Here is a 27,568-nt window from a genome sequence, read left to right on the forward strand (position 1 = left end):
CTAGAAGCTTCCTGAATTCCTTCCACCTGCAAAGCCAGTTAGTTTTTCTCAGGCTGCATCCCTCTGCTGCTAATTCTTCTGCTTCTCTCTTCCATCTCTAACTTGACACTTGTGATTACATTGAGCCTACCCAGATAATCCAGGATCATCTATTTTAAGGTCAACTGATTAGCAATCTTAATTCCATCTGCTACCTTATCTCCTCTTTGCCATTTAAAGTAATATATTCACAGGTTCAGGGCAAGGGACTCTTTGGGGGCTGTTATTCTGCCTGCTGCAGTGATGGTTCCAATCATCAGTTCTAACTTTGATTCAACACTTACCATGTGCAAGCCACTTGCTAAGTCTCTACATGCCTTTAACTCATTTTATCCCCATAACCACCCAGAGGTGGGGGACAACAAATATCTCCATTTTACCAGTGAGGAAACTGAAGCGCCAAAAAGTGAATCATTTCCAAGGTCATAGACACAGTGACAGTCAAGTTGGGGCTAGACTGCAGACCTGCCAGACCCCAAAGTGTGGCTCTTTACCAGGAGGTCCGCTGATGGAGGATGTCAGGGGTCTCCAATAACAGAAAATAGAGATTCTCCAACAGTGGTCGAGGTAGATGGGTGGTGGGGAGGTTGTCTGGTACCCGACCACCTAGGTTTATGTCCCAGCTCTGTTCCTTACTAGTGGCGTGACCTTGGCCAGGTCACCCGACTTCCCTGTGCCTCCCCTTCCTGGACAATGAATGAGCATGACAAGGCTACAGTGAATCACCATGGCTGGTTTTATTTTGAGTTTTAAAGTAAAACAAATTCCTAGACCCCAATCTTTCTTTTCTATGTGTAGCTTCAACCTACTTTGAGCGAGGGGGGGAAAAAAACATATCTGCATCTCCTTTCACTTTGCTTTCGTTTTTCCCTCTATTTCCTCATAAGGCAGCCTGGCAGGGACCAGCCAACAATGCCTATCTCTGAGCAGCCTGTGAGCTAAGAACAGCTTTATATTTTTAAAGGATTGTTTAAAAAAAAAAACAATATATGACAGAGATTGCATGTGACCTGCCAAGCTTAAAATATTTACTGTCTGGCCCTTTCTAGAAAGTTTGTCGACCACAGAAAGAGCATGGGCAGTGGAGTCTACCAGACCTGGGTTTGGGTCCTGCACTGGCTAGTGAGGGCCCCATTAGACCTTTGGACCAAGGAGCACCCACCGTGGGGCCTTCCCTCGGGTGGGGTGGGGGAGGGGCAGCCGTGGCCATCGTTGCAGCGGCGGCGCGGGAGGAGTAGCGGAGGTTGGTGGGCAGGACTTACTGAGCATCTGCACTGGGCAGACACTGGTAAGAGCTCCATCGCCTTGAATCCCCTCAGCAGCCCTCTGAGGCACGCTCAGGAACGCCGGTGACATGTGGGGAAACAGAAGCCGCTTGAGGGGAGCAGGTCACCGACCCGTGACGACACGGGGAGGAGATGGGGCGGGATTTGAACCCAGGCTGTCCGACTCTGCGCTCTTCTACTCTGCCGCCCTGTTGTTGCCATCAGCTCTCCTTGCAGGCAAAGCTGTCTTGGGCCGCGTGCCTTTCCCCATTCACTTTCCTCACCTCTTTCCCCCAAGTCTCCGGCAAAATTCCTTTCCGCTGTAAAAGAGAAACTGAAAAATGGAAGAGCTGGCAGAAACAGCTCTTGACTCGAACGTCTGAAATTTCGTTTCCGGCATCCATCCATCCATCCATCCGTCTGTCCGTCATCCATCCGTAGCAAATACAGCACAGGACCCGGACTCATGAACGCCCACATCTTTGACAGTGACGTCTGGGGCACACCCCAAGCCCCTGGGCCCTCCACATTCACTGTCGTGGGGAGGTGCGCAGAGCAGCCCATTAAGCAGCGCCCAGCTCTTGAACACACAGCAGCAATTCGGGCGGCACCTATTTCAGCACCCCTCCCCCACCCGGTTACCATGACAACGTTATTTTAACAAACAGCTCCTTAATATTTAATGAAAATTATGCTCCTGACAGGCAGTTGGAAGAGCAACCGCACTACGAAGCGCTTAAAGGGGTCCGCGAGGACGTTTTTACACGAAGCCATCCGTTCCCCCGATCCCCGTGTGCCAACCGCTGCCAGAAAACGCGAGCGTTCTGGGGGCTGGGAGCCAGCGTGTCGCCAGGCCTCCGTTCCACGCAGCAGTTGAGGGTTGTCACTTCTTTCATGCAGAATGTCACAACGGCTCCGCGAGGACGGGGTAGCGTGATAGCATTATTAAATGCTCCTTTGTACACCGGTCTGCTCATTTCAGCACCGCTCGCCCGAGGCAGCCGTGAGCCTGGTTTGTTTTCTGTGTCTTGGATGGAGCTGGGTTGTGAGACGGGGCACGGAGAGCCCATACCCCTGTGTGCGCGGGAGTGAGAAGGAGCTCCTTTCCTCTTCAAGACACCATCTGGTCCCACTCGGTCAGTTCAGTAACAAGCAGGTGCAGGGATCCCGCACCCAGTCTTCTGCCCTCAAAGGGGTCAATGCAAGGGAGGAAAGACTGGGGAACACAAAACACACTGTGGAAGCCTCCACCACTAGGATGGCCCAGCTATACACTGGGCACTGGGGAGACACTGCAGATCCCCAATGGGAAGGAAGGGTGAATTACTGTAATAAAGTGGGGAGAGTGCTATAGTGGTGATCTATTAGCTGTGTGCCCTTGGGTAAATTACTTAACCTCTCTGTGCCAATTTATGGATGTTTTCTCATCCATAAATTGGAGATAATAATGCTACCTAGATGACAACCTAACTGTTGTCATGAGGTTTTAAAAAATGAAATAAATACATAAAAAGCACTCAATAGTTCTTAAAATAGTCAAAACAGTGGGCACATGGTGAGTATTAAAAAAACTGCTAGCTGGGATCTCAGGTTCCCATGGTACCATGCATACAATTATCATAATAGTTGACGTCTATTAAGGGCTTACTGTCCCTCGGACACTATGCAGTGGTGGAGTCACACTATCTCATTTAATCTTCATAGTCAACGCTGTGAGAGATTTTTATCATGACTGTCCTTACCTGGCAGGTGAGGAGACAGGTTCAGAGGGGTTGGGGAACTAGTTGTGAGGCCAGTAGAGGGAATTCAAATCCAGTTTGCCTGCTTTTGCCACCTAACAAAATGCAAAGCACACCAACACCACAAGGAGCATACTGGTGGTGCTGGGAGCACAGGTGGCTCCCTGGATGGCTCTGGGGACAGCTGTCAGGAGGAAGTGGCCGTAGATGCCCTGAAGGCTTGTGGGTCTTCGTGGATAGAGGATGGGATTGGAAGGTGGAGGAGCAGTTCTGTTCTAAGAGGACTCTGAGGAGCTTGGACAAGCTACACGTGGAGGAAACCCACAGTCTGGTTGACTACTCAAAAGGCAGAGTCTTGGCATTGAGTGGAAGCTTATCTTAAACAAATATAACCCATTTAATTAAAAAATACACTTGATTTTTATTTAAGATAAATGGATTGGAAGAGGAAGCAAGAGACATAAGAGAGAGAGAGCCCAGCCTTTTTAAAGTTTTCCATTTCCTTGTATCAGGATTTAATGGGAGTAATGTCAGTGTGTGCATCTAGTGTGTATGTCTATGGAAGATAAAAATGTTTGGGGCCAGCACCTCCAAAAGCAAAGAAAGAGGCAAAGAAATGATGGTTTAGGTTGTGTAGCAAATTGTAATCAAAGCTATCGTGTACTGTATTTTTTAGTATATATATGTGTGTATGTATCAGCTATTTACTGCCACAGCAGTGCTTCATAACAAATAATCACCTACCTCCCTGAATGACAAGAAGTATTTATTTAGCTCACAATCTATAGGGTCCAGCCTGTTTGTCTTGGGTTCACTCGCGAACCTGAGGTCAGGTAAGGGTAAGTAAAGAGGCTCTGCTGGTCTTGATCTTTGGGCTTACCGTTCTCTTTGGGGTTGGCTGGTCTAAGATGACTTCTGCTGGGGTGACAGGGGTGCGTTGACAAAACCCCACACCTTGTCACTGTACAGCAGTCTTACCCAGGCACGTTCTCATGGGAGACTAGCAAGGGTGCAAGTGGAATGGTACCAGTGCCTTTCCAAGCCGTGGCTCACACCCCATCTGCTAACAAACATCCCATGGGCCAAAGCAAGTCACGTGGTCAGAGTCACAGTGGGAGGGCTCAACAAGGTTATATGCCAAACAGTATGGATCCTAGGAGGGGTACAGAGTCAGGACTGTTACTACAATCAGTAACATGTTTCCCAAAATCCATCTGACGGAACCATCAAGCCGCCCGGGAGGCGAAGTCCTCAGTGAGAAACTTGGAAGTGTCACATATAATTTCTTCTGGCTCAGGAGCCACAAGCTGAACTCGATCTTAAAGTGAGTCCTCAATGCACGGTTTGAAGTCAGCATCTCTGTCTTCAATGTCATACCTGATGCCTAACTCCAGATGTCTGTAGTGAGAAGCAGAACCTCTGGCTGGAGGAATGGGGATGGGTTTCCTCTGGATGGCACTGGATTTCAATGCATTCTTGACCTAAGCTGCTTCCTTGCAGAGCAGGGACAGCACAGCCTGAGAACTCGGGGTTGGCCATGTGCCTCCCTGCAAAACTTTGTACCCAAGGTTTGCCCTAAAGGCAGTCTGCCTAGAAATGTAGGTCAAATGAAAGAAAGGCCTGTCTAAGGATTTTTTTTTAATTCCACATCATTTTTTTTTCATAGTAGCCTAATACCTTGAATTTATTTTGTACTTGATAACCCCATAACACTAAGGACTGGCATCATTCCATTTCACAGTTGAGGAAACTGAGGCCCAGAGAGCTTAAGTGACTTCCTCAGAGTGGCAAAGCCAGGTATTCAACCCAACCTCCTCTCTCTCTCTCCCCTCATTGATCTCCAGTTCAGCCCCAGGGACTGTTCAAATCCTGATTATGCCTCTTGTGGATATGTGTCCTTGGATATGTCATGTACCCCACTCCAAGCCTCTGGAGAGAATTAGCTCCCTGAAAGGGTTGTTGTGAGAAGTAAATGAGTTTAAAATGAACAACTCAGATCCTTGAGTGCTGCTCAGCAGTCAGAAATGTTCCTAGTGCCCTCATTTCATCCTCAGAACCACACTGAGAAGTCGTACTGTTATTATTCCATCTTTACAGAGGGGGAGCTGAGGTTCAGAGACTCTGAGTGACCAGCCGGAGGTCGCACTAGAGGGGAGCTGGGACTTGGAGGCAGGCTGTGTGCCTCAGGAGCCTGCGCCTCTCCACTTCCCATGTAAAGGTTCAGCAAAGATGCTGTCATTGTCCCTTGGGAACCTTGAGATGGAGTGGTGCCTAGGGGAAGACATGCTACAACAGAATCAAAGGTAAAGCCCTGCCACCACCCTAAACAGCATCTGAAACAGGTGCTACCCAAGCATCAGGTCCCTTCAGACAATAGGAACATCACTTTAGAGAACCCCGGAGTTCATGCCCCAAGAAACAACCAAAAAGAAAAAAAAGTTTGAGTTCACTGAACCCAGTGACTCAGAAGGCAGTAGCATCACCTAACACCGAATGACTTAACATGACCAAATTCCTCTGATTCAGTTGCAGTATCGCTGCCAGTTCATTTGCTGGGCACGTGAGCATTGCTAAAAGGATCTGTGCTGGGCACGCAAGCCCCTCCACCCTCATCCTGACACCTCCCGTATCTCTAAAGCTTTCTAAGCACCTTGACAGCAGAGCCTTTTAACTCCTACAGGGAGGTTAGAGCAGGGATGAGTGTCTGTGTTTAACAGATAAGAAAACTGAGGCTGGAGCAGTTAAATTTTGGCAAAAAAAAAAGTCAAGGCTGATACTGACTAAAGCTGTTTCTTTGTGTTCCATCAGAATCTTGGGTCCAGACTTCTGTCCCACCATTTACTCTCTGTGTGACTTTGGGAGACGTTACTTTCCTTCTCTGAGTCTCCGTTTCCTCCTCTGTAAAATGGGGATAGTAGTGCTTACCTCTTAGAGTTGTTACGAGAATTAAATAGTTAATCCATGTTATGTGCTTAGAACAACAGTCCCTGAGACAAACTTGGGAAGCCTGTGATAAATATTACCTGTTGCCATTACTATGTGCATTTTAATTGATCATAAATGGAAATGAAGTCGAGCGTGATGAACATAGTTTGGAGACAAACTCCTTATGGGACATGGAAGTGGAAGTGGAATCATGCGAGGCATCCCGTGTGATGAACACATTGAGGATTCCACTGGGACAAGTGACTCGCCCAAGGTCATCCTGCCGGGGAAAGGCCACATGGAAAGTAGAAGCCAGACTCCCTGACCCCCAGGTCAGGACCCTTTCTGCTTTTCTGCAGTTCCTAAGAAGGGGCTTCTGTCCCATCCCTAAGTCACCCCCTCTACCACTCCATAACTCACCATCAGTAAAGTGCCAGCATTCATACTTTCAGTGGAAACCTCCTCATCTCCTTAAACCTTCCAGCCAGCAAATTTCAGGGCACTGTGAACCTAGGTTTGTGTTAACCATGCAAAAAGGAGATCCGAGAACACTTAATGAAACACTAGGTTTAATAAAATCAATCTCCCTCCCTGCTCCCATGACCCACTCAAAACAGAGGGCTGTCACAGCTCACCCTCTCCCACAAATACGCCAAGAATTACATCTACAAACCCATCGGATCGCACAGAACACCTACTAAACTCTGGCAGAGTGTCTCTCATTTTGAAATACAGGAGGATCCTCACAAAATCTGCTCCAGCCCTGTCTACTACACACCACAGCTCAGAAACGGGTCTAGAAGTCTCTATGCCAGCAACAGGGGAGCAGGTCGACCAGGCCCCTGTCAGGGCTGTGACAACCACAGCATGAAAAAGGAGGCCCTGCTCAACCACAGCAGTCAGGGCAGACTCTGATCTCCACGACACCAACCACACCCCCAAGTCAGAAGGGTAACAGCCAACACTCACGGAAGGAAGACGTGGGAACCACCCGTGCTGAGGACGGCCATTGCAACAAAACTATCAGATGCTCACAGTCTACACGGGAACACTCCCACTTTAAATAAAAACAAACAAAAAGCAGCCCTTCAAGACCACAGTAGATAACTGATCCTCCTAAATCCATAGAGCCAGAGAGACAAAATTGCTAACTTGTCCTATAATGAAAAGGAATATATATGTGTACGTATGTATGGATGTGTATGTAATAACTGAATCACTGTGCTGTACACCAGAAATTAACACAATGTTATAAACAGACTATACTTCAGTTAATAAAGCACAGTGTTTAACTACAAAAAAAATTGCTTAATCTGCCCCTGAGATATCAGCCTTTCCTGTATGATTAATCTTTCCTTTCTTTGGCAACGTTTCAGACACAGACAAGCATTGCACTGAGGCTTATCATGTTATGGTTATTGTTCCCTGAAAGGAGGGAGTGGAAATAGTAACTCTCCTTGCATAATTCTTCAAGCACCTGCACGCCCCTCTTTTTAATTCCATAGCCAATGGACAAGATTTGCGCTTTTTTTTTTTTTTTTTGCAACCACTATGACTGAGGTCCTTTGCCTCCACCCTCAAGAGTCTTCATTAATTTTTCAAGTGTTCTTTCTTCCTTTTTCGGAAGAATAGTGATCCACCCCAAGTTGTGAAATACTGAAATACACAAAACTGGACCTTAGGTCCCCTAGAATTTCTCTCTTCCCTCCCAGGGCCACAGGGACAGCATCACAGCCCGCCTCTTCCTGCAGCATACGTCTGCCACCCCGGTCTAGACCCCATCATCCTTCACCTGGACCTATGTGGTCTCCCCAAGCACAGTCTTGCTCCTTGCCATCCACCCTTCATGCCTCAAATCACCACATCACTCCCACAGATTATAAGCACCTAGTGGCTTCTCATTGCACTTGAACCGATGTTCAAACTCCTTTCCCTGGCTTCCCAAACCCTAAAGGACCTCGCCCTTCTCTGCCTCTCCAGCCTGTTTCCCACCACACCCTCTGTCCTCCACTGAGCCTCAACGCGCTGGCTTTCTTCCTGATCCTCGTAGTCACCAGGCTGGCTTCTACTTCTTGCATATGCTGCTCCCTCCATGTGGAATGTTCTGTCTCAGCTGGGGTTCCCAGGAAACAGAGGCTGAGGGGAAGCTCCTAAGGCTTTAAGAAGGGACAGGGTGGGGACGGGGCCAGATGTGCAATCACAAGCAGCAGCCAGAGCATCAGGAAAGGGAAGCAAGAAAGAGACAATGATGCTATAAATGTATCATTCTGCTGACCAATCGCATCATGAGGAACTCGAGCCAGGTGCTCTGATACATGGGATGTTTTCAGACGGGCAGCATGGAGTACAGTCAGTTATAAGATCTGCGACATTTGTGTTCCCAGAATCCAGCACACTAGGCAGGAGTGCCCCAGAAAAATCACAGGGCTTATGCGGAAAACGAGGTTAGGGACACAACACTCAAAAACTTTGTTGTGACACATGAAAAAAGAAAGACAGCCTAATGAAAGCAGTAGCACAGGTTTACACGATTTTACGCATATTAAACGTGGTTTAGAAATACACAAATACTACAGTAAACCTGGCACTTTTCTTTGTGAAAAGACCTGTTTGCTTGAGGGACCAGGTGGCAGAAGGATGGCAGCTTGTGGGTTACCGTGAAGTGGTGGAAAGAGGGTGAAATTGGACAAAAGTTGTTAACACCAAGTGTGGACAGGGACGGCTCCCAATACACATGTCAGCTGAGGTGGCCGGCAGTCATTCGAGGTGTGTGCATGTGTGCATTTTGTGTATTTCTGTATGGATCGGTTCAGCTGGATAAACTGGGGTTTTTTTCTTCCCAGAATTGAGACTTTTTTCTTTTTTTTTCTTTTTATTGAAGTGTAGTTGATTTACAATGTTAGTTTCAGGTGTATAGCAAAATGATTCAGTTATACATACGCATACATATATTTTTTTCTTTTCAGATTCTTTTCCATTATATGTTATAAAAGAAATAGAATATAATTCCCTGTGCTATACAGTAGGTCCTTGTTGTTTATCTATTTTCTATATAGTAATGTGTATCTGTTAATCCCCAACCCTTAATTTATGCCTCTCCGCCCTTTCCCCTTTGGTAACCATAGTTTGTTTTCTATGTCCATGAATCTGTTTTTGGTTTGTAAGTAGAATTTGTGTCTCTTTTTTTAGATTTCACATATAAATGATATCATATGATATTTGTCTTTGTCTGACTTGACTTCACTCAATATGATAATCTCTAGGTTCACCCATATTGCTGTAAATGGCATTATTTCATTCTTTTTTATGGCTGAGTAGTATTCCGTTGTGTATATATATACCACATCTTCTTTATCCAATCATCTGTTGATGGACATTTAGGTTGTTTCTATGTCTTGGATATTGTAAATAGTGCTGCTATGAACATTGGGATGTATGTGTCTTTTTGAATTTGAGTTTTCTCCAGATATACACCCAGGAGTAGGATTGCTGGATCACGTGCTAAGTCTGTTTTTTGGTTTTTTAAGGAACCTCCATGCTGTCCTCCATAGTGGCTGCACCAATTTACATTCCCATTAATAGTGTAGGAGGGTTCCTTTTTCTCCACACCCTCTCCATCAGCTGGATGAAGTTGTCTGTGTTTAGTTACTGTTCTTCATGGATGAAACTGGACCTAAGCAAGTGCAAAATCTGTATGGTGTGCCAGCAGCAAGGTATACTCCACCTGGTCTCTGATGTTTGGCTCATGTTGCAGCAAATTTGCATTTTCACATCAGGCATTATAGCAGACCTTATAGTGCTGTGTCTCAGATGGGCCCACCAGGGGTAGAAAGAGCGAGGAGTTTCTTTGTCAGCTCCTTCCCACCTCCTGGTTCTTCTGCTTTCCACTTAAAGACACCTCTTCAGGGGCAGAGGCAGGGACCACAGTCAGAGCGGTAACAAAACTGCAAAACTCAGAACCAAAATGGGAAGCCACTGGAGCTGGGAGTGCTGTGATCTGATTGAGATTCTTCAATATTGCCCTGAAGCAGTGTAGAATCAGGATTGTTGGGGAACAAATGCCAAAGCAGGGGAGCAGGCGAGAGGTGATGGCAGCTTGGAACAGGGTAGCTGATGGACCAAGGTGGTAGGAAGTGATCAGATTCGGGGTGTATTTTGGAAGAAGAGACAACAGGAGTTGCTGATGAATAAACTGGAGTGAGCGGAAGGGTGGGTTGTTTCCCGCTGTGACTCTACTGTCGAGGCCTTTCTAGCTCACGAAAGAGTCACCAGAGTGCAGTCAGGAGACAGGCCTGATCCATTAGCCATATGGTGCTTGGCGAGTCAGTGAAAGCTTCAAATCATCGAGATGTTGAATTTGACATCTCTAGAGGAACCATCCAGGGGCCAGTCTGCGTAAGTGACAGCATTTGGCTGTGATTCACGCAAACACACCCAATGAGAGTGAAATACAAGGAGACATCGGGAGACGGGGGTACCTCCTTACTGCCTAGTAAAGGGAAGGCCCCTTCTAGGGGCTGGGGTTTTGCATGGGAGTTTCGGAGTGCCATTGAAAGTTTTCATCATAACAGCACTGACTATAACAAAATATTTAAAACAATGGTTCTCAGCAGTGGGAGGGTCTGGGCAGCAGTGTCCCTCTGGGGGACACTGGCAGTGTCTGGAGGCATTTTTGGTCACCACGATCTGAGCAGGGTTGCTCCTGGCACCTAGCGGGTGAAGGATTCTAGCTTGCCACTAAATATCCTGCAGAGAACACAGTGGCCCCACTCAACAGAGTTAGCTGGCGCAAAATGTCGATTGTGCCAAGGTTGAGAAACCCTGATTTTAAATATAAACATCCCACGCTGGGGGAGATGGTTAAATGACCTTTCTCAGGCTTGCCTCAGAGTCCAGTGGTCTGCAGCACTGGCTGCGTGGCTGGTGGGCCCCACTGCTGTCCCCACCAGATACAGGGGTTTCTTGCTCAGTATTCGGGAGGCATTGATGAAGCGTTGAGTCCACATATATTTAGATCAGTGTTTCTGAAAGGCTGCCAATTGGGTTTTTTTTTCATTTAATTAAAATGCACAAAAATGCCATGAAAAGTTAAGCAATATGTGCCAAAAATTGGAAGCAACCAAGATGCCCTTCAGTAAGTGACTGGATAAACAATCCGTGGTACATCCACACAGTGGAGCGTTGCTCAGCCACAAAAAGAAATGAGCTGTCAGGCCAAGAAAAGACGTGGAGGAAACTTAAATGCGTGTTAGTTAGGGAAAGAAGCCAGTGCGGAGCGGTTATATCCCGTAGGAGGCCAGCTCTGTCCCGTTCTGCTAGAGGCACGACTGCAGAGACAGTGAGAGGGTCAGGGGCTGGGGGAGGTGAGGTGACTCGGTGGAGCGCAGGGGTTTTTTTCAGCAGTGACTCTTCTGCATGAGGCTGTCACAGTGGATACGTGTCATCATAGATTTATCAAAACCCACTTGCTCAACGACACAAAGCGTGAACCCTAATGTAAACTGTGGGCTTTGGTTAATAATCAATTTGGTTGGACCGATATTGGTTCATCAGTTGTAGTAAATGAACCGCATCAGTGCAGGGTGTTAATAATGGGGGAAACTAGGGGAAGAGAGGAAGGGGAGTATAGAGACTCTACTTTCTGCACATTTTTTTCTGCAGCAGTGATGCAGGCTGACCAGTGTTTCCCTTGGGCCCTGGCCAGCCTGCATCTGAAGCCGGGTGGTCCTGGTGGTCCTGGATTGCTTCTCTAGCCCAAGGTGGCATGATGGGTTCCAAGCCAGCAGCAGGAGCCCCGTCCCCTCCTCCGAGGCCTTCTCTGTTCCAAAGGGAACTTGAGGAACGGACAGTAGCATCCCATCCTTAGTCCAGGCATTTTTAAATGGGGAGGAGCAACCCATAATTCCAAAGAGCTGCCTCTAGCCCTGCTGCATTCAGAGTCCAGAAACACCGAAACAACCATTGCCTCCTTCAGAAGGTGCTAGAATGAAGCACCTGTGCCCCCAGTTATCCTGAGAACTCCCTATCAGGTCACTCTGGACCGAACCATAAATCCAAGATGCAGCTGCCCCGCCTGGCATTTTCCTGTCCTTTATAAGGTGATGTGCATGGGAGGAAAGGGAACGCTCCTCTCTCTCAAGTCACTGTCTAGAATCTGCCTTGTTACCTTTTTTTTAAATCCATCTTAGTTATCCTTGACCCCCATGCTCCAGCCACTCACAAAGAAACCGCACAGGAGGACCTGGATTTTTGTCCTGGTCATTTCTGGTCCCCACTGTGTCTGGTACAGTGCCTGACGCAGAGCCTGTACCCTCAAGAAATGCTTGAGTGGCACTGCTTTGAATGAGGAACAGTCTCCGTGGACCACAGACAGAAAATTCAAGAAAGGCACTTTTCTGTCTGTGCCAGAAGGCTTCAGGATGGCCTCTTAATTCTCATATTGTTTTTCAGTCACCGGAATTGATTTGCCTCCTCCCTCTCCCCAGGGTCCTCCCCAAGGAACTGTATTAAATGACAATTCATGTTGACATGCCTCTCCCTGCTGCTCGCCCACTCACGTTAAAGGGGGTGCACAGGTGGGGGCAAATTGAAGAGCCAATGGTAATCGCATCTTCGGGGAGGTGTGAGTGCTGGCGAGGGCATTTGCAATTAAATTAGACGGAGAAATGCGCTTTCCGAGGAAGGGACACCTGGGGGTGATGCTTCTGCAGGGGAGCTGGCTTCTCTTCAGAGGTGCCTCGCAGGATAGACTGCTGCATAGCACGGGAGGGGGGTGTGGCCTCAGGGATTGTTTCCAGCATAATTGGCTTTGCATGGCTCAAGTTTTAGCAGTCAATTTCTATAAGCCCTTTTACAGTTGGAATTCATAAACAGATCTCTGTGTTCTCACCCTGTGGCATTATTTTTCCTGCTCCTTTCTGTTGTTTCGTTGTTCATCTCACTAATACCTAGACTCCTTACATCTCGGATGTGGACCAGATATTTCATACCTGCTATGTTTAGGATGCTAGATGTTGAGCTACAGGGGAACGGGATGGGTGCCCCTTAGGTGCCCACAGTCTGGGAACCGGCAGCTTTGATATTGTGTGGGAAATGCTCTGGCCAATGTAAGCATAGAAAAGAGGATTCTGCAATTTGACCATCAGAACCGTCTCTCAAAAATCTCCCATCAGATCCCAGGAAGTGCCTCAGTCCTCCCACCTGCCAAGCCAGCCCCTCCCCAAAGAATAACTTTATTGAGCATTTCAATCAGCTCACTCTTAATTTTTTTCTCTCCTGCAATCAGTGAGTCATCAGCCTGCAATTCATTAGGATGACTGTTATCATCAGCAAGAGCACAGCTGGGCACTCAGTGTCTCGGCCAGAGCTCTCTGCAGACAGGAGGGGCGACAGCAGGGGGTGGGGTGGCGTCCATCTGGGTCCAGGGATGCCCCTCGCAGGAGGAGGACTCAGGGACTGACTCTAGAACCTTCCTATAGCTCCTTGCTATGACCCTTTTTTTTTTTTTAAGGTACAGTTTTCATTCAAAGGAGTGAGCTCTCCTCTAGGAAATTATTTTATTCCCCACCCTCTTCTCTGGTTTCCGTTTGGACATATTGGGCACAGCTAGACCTATTTCATGGGATTCTTGGGAGAATACAAGAAGATAATGAATATGAAGGCCTGTGACACAGTGATGGAGGTGATTGGCATTTTTGAGCACCAGTGCTGTGTTTTATGCTCTGTGCATACAGTGTCTCATTTAATCCATACGAAACACTATGAAGTGGGGGGTTTTGGTTCCTTCATCTATTCATGCTAAAAAAAAAAATAAAAGCACTCGTTGGGGATCTACTCTTTCCAAATATTATGCAACAGGCTAGGGACCCAGCCTTGCACTGGCACGTCCCCCACTGACAAAGAATTTACGTTCTAGTAGCAGCTGTTACACCATTCTGTAGACCGAGACACCAAGACCCAGAGACATTAAGTCATTTGGCCAAGGTCACACAGTCATTTGGCTGGCTCCAAAGCCCATTCCTGCTCTGCTGTCCTCGCTCCTCCCCAGGTCTGAGCACAGCGCTCAGAGATTTGCCGATGTCTGAGGCCTCCCTCCACCTTCACCTGGTTCTATTTAGACTTGATCGCGTGTCGTCAGAGAGACTACAGTGCCTGGGAATTAGGAGATAATGGGTGTGACCTCAGAGAAGTTGTTTAACCCTCTGAGCCCGTCTCCGTGGCTGTGGAATGGGGATGACGATAGCAAGGTTGGATGGGCTTCCAAACAATCAGGATGTGGGAACATGCTTCAAAAACTGTGATGCCCTGAGCTGGTGTGACTTATTCCTTGACACTAGGAGTTATTCCAAAGGCCTCGATGGTCTTGGGAGCCTGCTGAGTTCAAGCCTGGGTTCTTCCTGGTACCGAGTGCTGCAGTCTCTTCTGGGCAGTACAGCCTAGTGGTTCTGACCATGGTAAAACCCCAGTTCCCCACCTACCAGCTCTGTTACCCTCAGCAAGTTACTAACCTCACTGTGCCTCAGTTTTGTCTCCTATTAATAAATGAGAATAATAACAGTAGTCGTTATGAGAATTCAGTGATCTTATTCCAACAGTAATCACCATTCCTCAGTGCTTTCCAGCCCCACGGCTTTGTTCTTTTCTCCACGGGCTAGACAAAACCCTGAGATTCTAAGACATCACTGATGGTTACATTTCTTGGTCTGATTGTTTCTGGAAAACATTGTGTCCCACTGTTTGGTTTTGGATTCATATCCTTCAGACTGGGAGTTTTTTTGGTTTGTCTGTTCGTTTTGTTTGCTTTTTTTGTAATGTGGTGTTTAGAAATGTAATGGAGCAGTTTCGTTTCCATTGACCGAAGTACATTGTTAAAGGACCAGGAAAACTGAAGCCCAGGTTCTCACCCCCGGAGACCACCTCACGCATGGAGTGATTTTCGTGTTGTCCTGACAAAGGACTGAAACTTTGTTTTTCCTTCAAGCTGGTCAGTGATGAAACCCCACCTCTCAAACCCAGGGCAATTCTGTATAACCAAACGGCTGGAAGCGTGAGTCAGGAGGTGACCGTGTGGATGCGGGGACGAGTCCCGTCTTGTGTACAGAGGACAGCTCCGTCTCTCCTGCCAGGTGTGGTGGCCCAGATCACTGCAAGGCCACCTTTGGGCTTCTTTGAGGCTTCAGGCCTTATTGCTCAACCTGGAAAGCTAAATTCATGAGGAGAAGTCATGGCCATCCATCCTCTTCAAGTGAACAGCATCTTTCAGGACCTTCAGAGGGATGTCAGAAAAGGGCACTCACTGTTTTGTCCACTGTGAAAACAAGCCACCATCTCCCCGCAGATGGCAGACCTTTCCTGGGCACTTTGTGTAACCATCGCCAGTTTTAATTAGAAACCCATCTCGCAGATGAGGAAACTGAAACTCAGGGAGGTAGAGTGACTCGCCCAAGGTTATACAACTGTGATGCTATCAAGCAAGGTCCTTTTTATTCCAAAGCTCTTTTCATTCTGGCAAACAACTGAAAAAAAAATTTTTTTAATGGGGGATGAGAAAACAGTAGAAAAAGCCACGGGGACAGTTGGTGGTGGAGGCGGAGGTGGCGGTGGAGGTGGTGTCAACCATCAATGGAAAATTATTGCTGTTCCTCATGATAGTAGTGATGTTATTAACTCTTCACTTTCAGAAAAGGATCTAAAAACTGATTAACAGATACATAGTCAGCCCTGTTTTTAAAAAAACGAAAAAGAATGAAGTTTGTCGGCATGAATTCCCAATGTCAAAGGCAGAACTGAGCCCCATCAACCTGCTTCTGGGTGTTTTTCCTACCTATTCCCGTGCATCGCAAGCTTCACTGGTAGGATGTTTTTTTGTTTCCAGTCCAAATAAGACTAAGCCACCCCAATCTGTCACTCCCACAGAAAAACAAGAACAGCTAATACTTATTTTGCTGAGCACTGTGCTGGGCACTTCCCTGTAGCAACTCCTTGATTCACAAGAATCCTGTGAGACAGGTACCACTGTAATCATTTCACAGGTAAGAAAACTGAGGTGTAGGGGAGCCAAGTCATGGGCGGAGGTGACGCCCCTGGAGCGCGGAGGGGCCAGGATGCCCGCACAGACAGGCAGTCCTGAGTCTGCTCTGCCCTCCCCGCCCTTGGACTCCTGTCCCAACGCAGCAGAGCCTGCTCCCAGCCCTGTTCTTCCAGTGGGGCGGTGGTTTTGCACAGACTTGTCCAATCCTCGCTCTCTGGATCTTCCCACAATTTTACAAAAGTCCTGGGTGTCCGGGGGGTAGGGACAGCAGCCACGGAGCATCCACCAGCCCAGCAACCCTGTGCCAAATTCCTCCTGGGCCCAAAGCACCAAACCGGGCGCTGTGAGCACAGGTCCTCATCCACGCTGTCGTGGAATTCCAAGCTCCCTGAGGGCTGGGGTGCTTCTTGGACTTTTTTCTCTCCCTCCCTAAATCTACAGCCCCCTGTGTCTCCAACATAGACCCTCTCACCACCACCACCCCAGCTCTCTCCATAGCGCTGAGAGCATTTCCTCTCCCTGACATACATTTTAACTGCTTTTCATCCCCACTGCTGCTCAGTGGGAGTAGGAGATTGTCCTCAATACGTGGAACCTGCTTATTAACCATTGATGTTCATGCCCTTGTCTTTCTGGTCAGAGCCAAACAGGCATGGTCACAATGGCACAAAGAGAGAAGCTGCTTAATAACAAGCCCCGTGAGGCTGGAGCAAGTGGGTGTCCATTTATGGCCTCGCTCAGGAACACCCCTCCTTGAGTCCCCAGGGAGGAATGCTGTCACAGGCTGCTTTTCTTTTCTCTTTCTTTCTTTCTTTCTTTTTTCTTTTTTTCCTCTGCATCTGTCTTACATGAGTTGAGAATGTTATGTCTCAACCTCCTCTTAACCCAGTTCCACAGTCACACCTCCCATCCCACTTCCCAATCTCCTGACTTACATGGAAAAATCATTGTATTTCAAGTAGGAAACAAGAGAAGTTTTGCCTGAGGTGGAAATTTTGCAGGCAGCTTTACACAAATTGGAGGGAAAGTCAAAAATAAAGTGGTGTCAGCTAGTACAGGCACACTCGCAGTCCCCTGCCGCGGGGATGGGTTCGCTGCACTTGTAGCAAGGTGGGCTGGGTGCAGAGCCCAGTTGAAACTAACACTATGTCAAGTTTAGGCTCTTGGGGAAAGGATGTAAATGGAAAGACAAATGGCAGCTATTTGTTCTGATTTTTAGAGGAGACGTGAATTGTTTTGTAGCTTTCAGTGTACCAGGCTTTTCCTTCTCCCCGGCTCCGCCCACCTAAAAAGAGGGAGGGGGGCTCCAGGAACAGGAGGATGATCACTGGGTACCAGTTTATGGTTGGAGTGACTTCTGTTCATCACACATGTGGATTCCGATTTCTGAGACTCAAAATGTGCTGGTCTTTCATTTTTTAGTGCAGGTTTAAGATGGTTGTTTTCCAAAGGCTCGTGGATGGGGGAGCTGGCTGCTGTCGACGAGGCCACAGCGCCGTGGTCAGGTGCATAAGCCATTGCCTACTCTATTCTTCCTCCGCCAGGAAGCAGCAGGGATTGTCATCCATCCCTGAAAGGGAAGCTCAGGGGCTTCAAAGGAAGAGCCACGCGTGTCTGCCTTTCCAAGCACGCAGGCACTGTTATCAGCATTCCCCGGGTGGACTGCAATCACTTTGCCATGAGACACTGCTTCCTGCATGGGCCTCATGCCAGTTTTACATGGCATGGACAAATATTGGTCATTTTTATGGTTATGTGTGTATTCTCAGGAGTATTAGGAAGAAAGATAACTAGCTGATCAAACCTGTGATGAGTATTACTGCTTAGAATTATGTTAGAATTGGGGGGAGGGTATAGCTCAGTGGTAGAGCACATGCTTAGCATGCACAAGGTCCTGGGTTCAATCCCCAGTACCTCCATTAAAAAAAAATTAAATAAATAAATAAACAAACCTAATTACTTCCCCCCCAAAAAAAAACAAGAAAAAAAAATTTTAAAGAATGATGCTAGATTTATGAAACAATTATTTCAATTATTAAGGAAAGAGTACAGGTGGTGTTTGTCTAGGGCATAACTTATCACTTCCCATGGTGTGGTGCAAAAGATTGCAGTTGGAGGATCCACACCAGAACGTGAGCGTTTTTAGTTAACTTTTTGAAAACCACCATGCATATGGTCAGTCTACCGCACTCCGCCCCCACCCCCCAATTTATCTCCCCTACTTCTGGAAGCATGGAAGAAAAATGTCAGCCTGCATCCAAATCACTTGGGGGTGTCTTGAAAATGTAGATCCCTCACACTCTCCCAGAGGGAGCTTAATTCCATGGGTTTGAGGGAGACCCTGGAATTTGCATTTTAATAAGCTTCCCAGGTAGGTTTGTGGCAGGGGGTCCTTAAGACCTCACTTCTCAAAACAAGGCCTCAGAATGTGCGCCGCCCCTGCCTCCGCCACCTCCCCCAACAAAAATGGTCTTGCTTTGGCATAGAATGCTCACTTCTACCCCCCTCCCCTAGTGATGGATGCCTGCTTTCTGGGAATGAAGTCTCATAAAACCTAATTTAATTGTTGAACAGTGCTTCCTCTTTTAAAACCACTTGTACATGCAGATTCGGGGGCTGCTTGGTGAATCAGGATTTCTCAGCCTCAGCACCGCTGACGTTCGGGGCGGGCGCGGTCTTTGTTGTGATGGATCACCCGGGCACGGTGGGTGTGTTAGCAATACCCCTGGTCTCTCCACCCACTAGATACTAGTAGCGCCCACCCCCACCACATCCCCACTGTGACAACCAAAAACGTCTTCAGATGTTGCCAGATGTCCTCCGGGAGGACAAAATCACCCACCATTGAGAACCACTGGGCTAAATGGGTACCTTTATTCCACGTTGATAAACCTTTCAAGTCACAACTGGACTCAGAAGATGGTGGTCAGAAGAGATCTGCTAGCTTCCCACTGCTAGGACTGAGTTACCTGAAGACTCTGGTCCCCAGATGTGAAAAATGGGCTCCATTAAGAATTATTCATATCTCTATGGCCCTTGAATTTGTATTCTGCATGAAACAGAGTGAGAAGCCTACAGCCTAGCATAAACCTCCTTTCGATCAGCTACAAATTCAAGGGGTTTCATGGAATCAGAATGCGGCTGGGCCAGGGCAGGGGGCTCGTGGGCTGCCCTTCAGGGAAATGGAAATGATCCAACATGAATCACAGGCTTGCTGTGCGCTGGCACTACCGTAGCTGGTAAGGATACAAAAATGAATAAGACGGACTTCTTTCCCTCAAGCAGTTTAGGTCTGTTAGGAATCAGGCAAGCATGATGCCTCAAAAGAGGCAGCATGACGTACTGGTCGTCTCCCACACTGCCTGACTTCAGATCCTGCTCCCTTCACACTAGCTGTGTGACTCTGGGCAAGTTACATGAACTCTCTGTGCCCCTGTTTCTTCAGCTGTAAATTAGTGGTAGAAGCGGTACCTACCTCAAGGGGTTTTTTGGAGGGTTATAGGCGTTCATATACGCGAGGCTCTTAGAACAGTGCCTGGCACGTATAAGGCGCTACGTTAGAGAGCCGAGTGGTGAAGGGTGGAACTTGCAGTCAGGAGACATGGACTGAAATCCCAGCTCTGACTCTTCTGAGCTTGAGCACGTAAAGCAATCTCTTTGACCCTCAATTCGTCCATCCATGAGATGGGACAGTCACAGTACTTGCCCCCAGGATGATGGAAATGATGAAATGAGGTGATCCACGTACTGCCCGTCCAGTCTGGCACATGGGAGGCACTAACTAATTTTTTTTAAGTATTGATATTAAAAGTGGATTTTTGCCAACCAAACTCAGAGGAAACCAGAGACCAATAAGTGAAAAATAAGACTGCCAAGGGCCCAGACAACTGCGTCTTTGGGTCACTTCCCTAGCTTTGTACAGCAGGTAAAATGGGAAGTTGGATTCCCAAGGCCACCTGGGTGAGCGCAGAATCCACTCGGGGAAGGTGGTTCTGGGATTCACAAATGCACGGCCTCAGACTGGGCATCTGTCCCACAGCAGGGCTGCCCCTGCCTCCAGGCCCCCCGGTTTTCCCTGGGCCAGGACTCTCCTAGTTGGGTGCCTGCTTCTCCGAGCTCTCTTCTAAACTTAACTTTATTTAGATGTATTTATAACTTCCATGATTAGTACAGACACTCCAGATTCTTCCTAGACTCCAGCTTCTGTCTTATCTGCACTTAAGATAACTTTGCCCATGGCTAATCTTATCTACTTGATGCTGGATTCTTATTTAATTCTCAGAGTTCTGCCATTAGGTTCTCACTGACAGGCAAGAGACTTTAGTCTCTATTTCCAAAAAGATGTATTTATCAGATACTTATGCTTGGCCATGAGACAAAGAAAGATCAAGCATGACCCAGCTCTTTAATGATTATAAAATCCAACTGGTGATGGAAATGGCACACCTTCCATAATGATCAATGTCTAATATAAATGCCAAGGCCTGGGATGGGCTTCAGTTTCAGCTGGAAGGTGGTCTTACAGGAGAAAACGGGTGTTGAGAAATGGGTCCTGTGTGCAAAGATGGAGGGAGAAGGGCAGACATGCCAGGCAGAACATAAGCTTCGGCACACAAATGAAGGGGACTCTGGGTGAAAAGGAAGACAGAGGCCAGGACTCTGAAGAGTGTCCATTGTCAGACCAAGGAGTTTGGACTCTGGTCTGTAGACGGCGGAGATGTAGAAAAGACTCTGGAGAGGGAAACGACATGTTGCTCTGGTGTCTCCTTAGGTTAGCTTCCCTCCCTCTCCTCCTCATCCTCATCATCTTTGTGAAAGCTGCAAAGATGAAGTTGTATGTTGGGTGGACAGAAGTGTCTAAGGCTGGAGAGTGACAGGAGTGGGTAAATACGGTAAATAGGATGGGCCTGGGAAGAGCAGGGTGTGAGAATTGCTAATGTTGATGGACTTCTACTTCTGGGAAGAAGGCGTAGACACACTTCCTCTGTTCCTCCTACCAAGTACAGCTAAAAACTCTGGGTGTTATGTATAAAACAAGCACAAGAAGACTCTGAAAGGCGCAAAGAAGAAGACAGACCATCTAGGGAATCTCATAACCCAAGGAATGACGTGGTGGTGAGTTCCCTGGGTTTTTCTTAAATTGTGTTTTTGTTTTGTTTGTTTTGCCTCATACATGTCAGGCTTGCAGCTGAAGAAGCCATCAACTCAGAAATGCCAATGGGCACAGACCCCTCCCCCCCAAAAAAAAGCTGCCAATAAAGCTTGCTCTCTCTCTCCAGCCAAAGGATGAGGAAAGGGGCAGCCTAGGAAGCTGAAAAGCTTTAGACAATAATCACACTACTTGAGCCAAACACCACGGAAGAACTATGGCCCAGGTCCCATCCCACCAGCCAAGGCTGAATGAAGAGCCTCAGCTTCCATCCTGCCAGGTTATAACAGGGCACCCCAACCTCCCTCTCACCCTTCCCACCCCACCCCTGCCCAGGGTGGTGTCAGAGCAGGCTGAGTAGTGAGGGGAGACTTTTACCACCGCCATTCAGCATAATGTGGCCACACCCACCTCCTTGATGTCAGTGGAGGCCACCTGGGAGCAGCAAGCAGGCACTCCTAGCCCTTCCCAGCTAGGGACATCAGTGGAAACCTTGCGGAGAGCTGGAACTCCCATCCCTGCGCAGTAATGAGGAAATTCCTTGCTCACGTGTTAATGAAGACCAAGTAGGGAGCCTGGACTTCCACCTGACATTAGTGAGGTGGTACTCCTTTCCCCTAACCCAGCTAAAACAGAAGGTTTCATGAGAGATGCAAACTCTTATAGCATAATCCCCAAACATCCACATTTCAATTTTTGGAAAAGTCACTCATACCAAGAAAATCCCCAACTAAATGAAAAAAGACAATCTAAAAATGTCAGCAGCAAGATGACACAAACCTTATAATGAATCTAACAAAGATTTAAAGCAGTCATCATAAAAATGTTTCAATAAGCAATTATGAACAAGAAACAAATGAAAACCATTGAAAGTCTCAACAAAGAAATAGAAGACAAAAAGAACCACATGGAAATTTTAGGACTGAAAAATACAGTAACTGAAATTAAAAACTCATTGGATGAGCTGCATGACCGAAGGGAGGGAACAGAGGAAAGAATCTATGAGTTTGAAAATAGAACAATAGAAATTACCCAGTCTGAACAATAAAGAGAAAATAGACGGGGTGGGGGGGAAATGAACAGAATCTCAGGGATCAACGGGACTATAACAAAAGATTTAATAGTCATGTCATCAGAGTCCTGGACAGAGAAGAGAAAGACAGTGGGGCTGAAAAACTACTAAATAAATATGGCTGGAACCTTCCCAGTTTTGGTAAAAGACATAAACCTACAGATTCAAGAAGCTGAGTGAATCCCAAATAGTATAAATCTTAAAGAATCCACACCAAGATACATCATATGGAGACATCTGAATACTAAAAACAAACTCGAAATCATAGAGTGAAAGATGACCCTTTATTTACAGGGGAGAACAATTTGAACAGCAGTGAATCTCTCCTGAGACGCTATGGCGGCCAGAAGGAAGTGGCACAATGTTTCTAAAAGAACTGTCAACCCAGAATCCTATATCCAGGGAAAATATCCTTCAGGAATGAGAGGGAAATCAAGACATTCCCCGAGGAAGGAAAACTAAGAGAATTTGTTGCCAAAAGAGCTACCCTAAAGGAATGGCCGAAGGAAGTTCTTTAGGCAGAAAGAAAATGATAAAAGAAGGAATCTTGGAACATCAGAAAGGAAGAAAGAACTTAAGACTCTTGTCTGCTCTGCTGCCCATCTTGAAGGAAAAGGATCACAAAAAAGCAGAGCAGAGCCTGGGAACTTTGATAAAGAAACCCAGCATGAATCTCAAGGATACTAATGAAATGGAAGAGAGGGATGACTTGGTTTCTGCTCAGGGCAGAGAAGTGGTCTGGGGACCTGATGAGGGAAGGGACACAATCTGACATTCTCAATTTCTTGTTGTTTGAATTAGGAGAATCACATGATTTGACTTAGAGCAGAAATGTTAGGCTGTGCAACTTCCTCCTTTCTTTATGCTAGGCTGGAATTTTATAGCTTCTCTTAGAAACCTAAGCCTTTCTACCAGCATGTTGTTTCCTGCAAAAACTGAGCTGAAGTTAGAGAATGAGCCCCAGAATTTTGGGGAAGTAGTATGTGTTCAAAAACTATCTATCTAAACCCAGTTTCAATATTGGATTAGGTACCCGTAACACAAGGGCCGTGAACAGCACCAGTTTTCATAGCGGTTAGGAAACTGAGACATAGTTAACTCCAACTCTTGGAAATGAGCAGTTGCAATAGGAATTGAACGGAGGCCATCAGTTAAATAAAGCTAGATAAGGAAGCTAAAAATTTAGCTAATGTTTACTGAGAGCTTACAGCTCGGGGATCTGTTACATTTGCAATTATGTTTGGTGCAGAATTTATGAGTAATTGAAGACAACCTAAGAGGCTGTCGGTAGGGGAGTGGTTTGTGCTACATTCAGACAATGAAATCTGTCCAAGAGGATAAGGATTACTCTTTACGTGTGGATGGGGAGTGATAACTGTGATCCGTGGTTGAGTGAATAACCCAAGTTGCTGAATGATGCATCTAGTACAACTCCTTTTGTGAAAAGCAATCTTCTGCGTGGGTGTGTTTGTGCATAGGAAAAGGATAGACATCAAACCGTCAAAAGCAGTTACTTCTGCGGGGCAGGGTGGGAAACAGAGAAGCAGAGGTAAGAGATCATTTCCCTCTAAACACACCTGTGTCATTTAGATTTTCAGAACAAGCATAACGTTGCTTGTGAAATTAAAAAATTAAACTGGTTTTAACTAGAGGAGGCAGAGCATGAAGGCTTCCCCCATCCCAGTGGTCTGTCATCAACTTATTTAAACCCCTCTGGACCTCAGTTTCCTCAAAATGGGAAACCTCCAGGAGTGTTGGAGAACTCAAACACGTGAAGCTACATGAAAGTGCCCAATCAGCAGGAAGTCAGTGCTGCCCCGGCTTCTTTGTTTAGTTGCCCAGAGCCCCCAAGTCAGGTCAGAGGACATTTCCTCTCAATGACGCCCATGTTATAAGGGTCTCAGGAAGATTAAATGAAATCAGAGATCTATAAAGTGCCTGGACCGTGAGTACTCAGAAGAGGTAGCTTTACACCACACCCCCACAGCCTCGAGCCCAGTGAAGGGCATGTGACAAGCACCACCAAAGTGCAGTGTGGTTTTTTAATCCAAACCAAACTAATTCTAGTGACTATTGCTGCATTTCCCAAATATGTGATCTCCAGACAGTTAAGGGGTCATGCGGAGTAACACAGTAAGATGGGAGGGCAGGTGGCAAGACACAGAAGACCTGCCCTGTGACCCTACAGCCCCCTGATGGTTTGGGTTCTCTGTGGGTAAAACTGGGATGGCAGTCCTTACCCCGACTACCCTGCAGCGCTGCTGTGAACGCAAGTGAGACGGGGAGTTGTGGGAGCATTGTGTAAGCTTCCAAGCCCTGTCTGGGTGGAAAATCCTTACAACCGGCCTCCCTTTTGTTTGACCTAAAACTGTAAGAAGTACGTCTCCCACACCTCACCAGCGCTCAAGCGTCAGAGACTTCAGCTCCAAATTAATTTTTCGGGGTCTTTAAATGCCGCTTGCCAGTGATGGCTGCAGCTAGGGTAATAACTACAAAGTGAGAAAGCAGAGGGAGAATCTGCACCTTCCCAAAAAAGGAGGCGGTTCCTGCTTTCAAAAGGAGATGTTGGCTCCTGGTCTGTTCTAATCTGAGCGCACTTCCCAGGCCGACCTGAACTGCAGCGGTAGCTGGAAGCTTGCCTCGCTCAAGGGGCCACTGGATTCATCACCTTTTCAGGTTCCCTTTGTGATTTTCTCCCTTCCAGAGATATCATTAGTTCTAACTTGTTCCTTAATTTAAGATGTCTTCCACCTAGTTCCAGGAAGCAGTGTCTCAGAGCCAGTGGCAGTTAGACCTTACCTGCGTTGTGGTTTAAATGCAGTTTATCTGATTCGGGCTCGGTAGCCCAAAAGGGTTAGATTTAGTTAAAAATAGGACAACTTTGTGAATACTCATTGCTCTGAGGATAATGTATAGACTTTGCATCTCTGGAGGTTTCTGAGAATAGACTGAATACTCATCCTTATTCAGTCGCCTCCCAGGTGCAGGCCAGGAATCCTCCTCCTGCTCCCCAGACCTGGCCTTCCTCTTGTTTCCTCTGCTCACATCACCTCCCACACTCACACTGACCTCCTAGGTGACCCGTCCCCACTCTCACTCTCTCATGCAGGGCCTCGCATCTCATACCTGGCCTCTTCCAGAAGCCTTCGATTTTACCCTCTACCGCCTATCTTCTACCCCATGGCCAGGGTGATCTTTTCAAAGCACAGGTCTGATCATGCTTCTTGCCTGCTTAAAATCTTCCCTGCCTTCATTGGCTATCAGGTGAGTCCAGGTTGCCAGGAGCCTCTACCCCACGGCAGGCCCTTCCCCATCCAACCTCAGCACCTCCCCAACCTCCCCACCCAGTAGCTCACATCCCCACTCCCAAAGTACGCATTCTCAAACTGGTCTGCTCCCACTTCCCTTGAACAGACCACGCCTCTGAGCCTCTGCTCTGCAGCCTATCTGCCCAATGTTCTCCTTCCCTTTCTTGTTTGCCTGGTAAACTCCTACTTGCTCCTCAAAACCCAGCTCAGAAATTCACTCCTCAGAGAAGTAACAAAGTGGCAAAAAATCAGAGCCAGGCCAAAGACTGGAGGGATCCAAAAATAATGATAACTGCTAGCTTTCTTAAATTCAGGGCACTGCCCTTGCACATTTCTTTATTTAGTCGGTCCTCACCCCAAGGGTAAGTCCTATCATCATCCTGGTTTTGTAGATGAGGACACAGATGTTGGCCCAAAGCCCATCGCCAACCATAGAACTGGGATCTAAACGTCAGTCTGTCTGAGGAAAGCCTGTGTTTTGGTCAGCTGTCACATTCTGCTGGGCACGGCAGTGTTTTCAAGCTGCCAGTCATAATTCACCGAGGAGTTGTGAAATTGGTCTAGTAGGCAGGGCTGGCTACGTAATTTGTGGGGCCCAGGGTAAGATGAAAATGCAAGGCCCTTTGTTCAAAAAGAAACGAACTTTTTCCTTCCTTCTGCAGTCTCTCAACCTGTCGTGGGTTGTTTTTTTTTTTTTTTTTTTGAACATTTTATGTCACGCTCCCTCGGGCACAGGGATACTGCTGAGAGCGCAGACCCTCACAGGGCTGCCGGGTGGGGCAGGGAATGGTAGCCCAGAACCCAGGAAGCAGGACCATGTGTCCCTTCAGACTTCCTTACAAAACACAAGTTCAAAGGAAAAGTATTAAGACTTTCAAGACGGTGACTGCAGAGCGTTAAAGCCCAAGCACAGGACCCTCTTCTGAGCTCAGGCCCCGCCCACTGAGCTCAGGCCCCTCCCACTGAGCCCAGGCCCCGCCCATTGAGCTGGCTGCCTGTCCCTGTTAGTAAGTCATGATGAAAAGTTTTTTTGAAATGAAATAGAAAACAATAGAAGGTACTAGAATACACCCAACATAGGGAGGGTATTATTTTGTCCACTTTGCAGGGGTTTTTGTTTTTTGTTTTTTGTTTTAATTATGTAAGTTACAGGTGTGCAGAAAAGTGATTCACAATTTTTAAAGGTTATGCTCCATTTATAGTTATTATAAAATGCTGGCTATATTCCCGTATTATACAGTATATCCTTGTAGCTTATTGTGTACCTAATAGTTTGTGCCTCTTAATCCCCTTCTCCTACATTTGTCCACTTTGTTTTTGTATGTAGGTGTACACACACAGGATTGCCACGTAAAATGTATTTCTTATGGTGACTCTGGGTCAAAATGCCCCCAAACCAGTGTGTTAGCCCCTTGTAGTCAACTGTAGCGTTGCTTGATGGGATCTCTGCCACTTTTAAATTGTCCCCCTTCTCCAGTGATGCCCGAGGATGGAGGGGCTTTGCCAAGGTGAGGGGTGGGGTAGGGGTGGATGGAGTTGGAGGGGGCCAGCAGGCCAGCCTCACCACCTCAACCCCTCCCTGCCTCATGCAGTCACACACATACCCACCCCTCCTCCTCCCTCTTCTATCCCCCTGCTCTTCCCACAGCAGGGGCTTCTCCATGAAGAGCCTGAAGTGTTACCTCCACTCCTCCTCCCTCTGGCCTCATGGGGTCCAGGGGGGGCCAGGACAGGAACAGGCCACCATCCAGCAGAGAGGCAAGCAGTGGAGAGAAAGGAGACTATAAGCAGGACTGTTCTACTGAGCAAATACTTACCAAAGGTCTTCTGTGTGCTCAGCCCTGGGGACACTGCAGGAATCAAGGCAGATGCAGATTCCTCCTCCTGGAGCACAGGGGCTGGTGAGGGGACTGACTTCAGACGGATAATCATAAATGTAACATTGCAAATGGAAGGAAAGGATGGAACTCGAAACCCAGATGATGGAGACCTAACCTCATCTTAAAACAGATCAGGTGGGCTTCCCTGGAGAAGGTACATT

The 27,568-nt window shown here is 47.2% G+C and overlaps 1 protein-coding gene across 1 annotated transcript in view; it reads left to right on the top strand.

The window, feature by feature from the left end:
- ZHX2 (zinc fingers and homeoboxes 2) overlaps nucleotides 1-27,568 on the top strand; it is a 143,089-nt gene that overhangs the window by 64,117 nt on the left and 51,404 nt on the right. The window lies entirely within an intron of this gene.

Source organism: Vicugna pacos, chromosome 25 (genome assembly GCF_048564905.1).
Source record: "Vicugna pacos chromosome 25, VicPac4, whole genome shotgun sequence".
NCBI lineage: Eukaryota > Metazoa > Chordata > Mammalia > Artiodactyla > Camelidae > Vicugna > Vicugna pacos.